This window comes from Rousettus aegyptiacus, unplaced genomic scaffold, assembly GCF_014176215.1.
Source record: "Rousettus aegyptiacus isolate mRouAeg1 unplaced genomic scaffold, mRouAeg1.p scaffold_m13_p_5, whole genome shotgun sequence".
NCBI classification, from domain to species: domain Eukaryota; kingdom Metazoa; phylum Chordata; class Mammalia; order Chiroptera; family Pteropodidae; genus Rousettus; species Rousettus aegyptiacus.
In genome coordinates, this window is record NW_023416308.1 from 80,469,046 (window position 1) to 80,471,029 (window position 1,984).

Consider the following 1,984-nt stretch of genomic DNA (forward strand, 5'->3'; position numbering starts at 1 on the left):
ATTTATGACATAATATCAAAAAAGCAGTTTTGAGACAAAGAAGCTGCAATTACAGCAAGAAATTATGATAAAAATGCAGTAGTCAAACTTAAAAACATCTTAGATGTACCAGGGTACCTGTATGACCCTTACTGATGTGTCAGCCTAGAGATAGTTCAGAGAGAAAGCTGTTAAAGATGTTGACCACTTTGGAATGTCTTCATCTCACAATTGTGTATCAGTATAAATGTCATTGCCTCTGAGAGGCTCTATCTTCCAAATACTTTCCTAAATGCCTCCTTCACATCCTTGTTCCTCAGGCTGTAAATGAATGGGTTCATCATCGATGTTATGACTGAGTGGAACACGTAGATGACCTTATCTCCCTCATTCATTTTCTTGGAAATTAGCCACATGTAGGTAAATATTATTGAGCCATAAAGAAGACAACGAAAATGAAATGAGAACCACAGGTAGAGAAGATCTTGAATTTCTCCTCACCTGAGTGTACCTGAATCACAGTACAGATAATATTCCAGTAGGAGAAAAGGATAAGGGAGAGAGGACCAAGGAGGATGACTATACCCATTGCAAAGATGGCCATCTCCACTTTGTAAGTTTCTTCTGAAGCCAACTTCAAGAGTGCAGGAGGTTCACAAAAATAATGATTAATTATGTTCTGTCTATGGTATGAGATACATAAAATAAATGTCATGTCTACTAGAGACACCAGTGTACCATTGGCCCAAGATCCTATGGTCAGGTGGATGCAAATTCTCTGTGTCATGATAGTAGAGTAGTGAAGGGGCTTGCAGACAGCCACATAGCGATCATAGGACATCACAGCTAGGAGGGAACTCTCTTTAGCTCCAGCTACTAGGGAAAAAATCATCTGTATTGAACACCCAGCAGAAGAGATGGTCTTTCTCATTAACAGTAAATGAAATAATATCTGTGGGACAATTGTTGTAGAGAAAGAGGTCAGTAAATGACAGGTTTTTAAGGAAAAAGTACATTGGGGTATGAAGTCAAGAATCAGTGTGAATCAGCACTATGATGAGCAGATTCCCAAACACAGTCAGCAGGTAGATGATGAGAAATACTATAAACAGCACGGTCTGGGTCTGCAGATCTGCAGAAAGGCTCAGCAAGATGAATTCAGTAAAATAGGTTTGGTTTTCTGTTCCCATTGATGTTTATTCCTATTACACATCAGCATAAATAGAGAAATCAAAAATTGACATTGATGGAGCAACATATTCTGAAACTGAAGATCTCATTGGAAAAACAAATGTGTCTGATTTTTAAAAATTCTTGTGAACATTTAAGACACTCGATTTCCTAATATTTCCATCCATAAGTTCCTACCAAAGCTGTCTAGAAAAGGATGCTAACATATTTGATAGCTATGTAAAAATACAGAGTTCTCCCTTTAGTAGCATGCTTGTTTTTTTTTTTTCTTTTTCCTAGTTTACTTTCATTCAGCAGACTTTCACTTTCACTTCATTAAGGCACGGAATGAATAATTAACTTTTTCTTTATATTTCCAAGTGTTTCTTTATCATCTTTCTAAGTAGAAAGTAAGTTTTAAGAGATTATTTTAGATCATGTTACACCCACAGTCCTAGTCCCTTCCTAAACTTTCCCTGCATCAGAGAATCAAGGCTCAATGGCAGTGCTCAAGAGTAAGGCATGATGAGACCTCATCATCCCAGAAACAAGGCAGTTGAGACGAGGCCAGACTAAGGCAGCACTACATACTATGCAAGTCAGAAGACTGAATGCAGCCACAATAGCTGTCTGCATAGCTGAGCGTCTTATCTGGCATAACATTGTTCGAGCTCTTTCACAAGTATCCAGTTGGATATGTGCATCAGTAGGAACTCAGTCACTGGTCAAGTGCTCTGAAGCTAAGCAAGAAACACTATTCAAAGTCTTTACATTGCTGTACATGAGGAATAAGCAAGGAATAATAGGGCTGGATCCAAGCTGATAGGGAAGATAT

General features: G+C 38.2%; 1 pseudogene; it reads right to left on the reverse strand.

Annotated features, from left to right (window-relative positions):
- Positions 1-248: 248 nt before the first annotated feature.
- Positions 249-1,169, reverse strand: LOC107506574 (annotated as a pseudogene).
- Between the last annotated feature and the right edge of the window lie 815 nt (positions 1,170-1,984).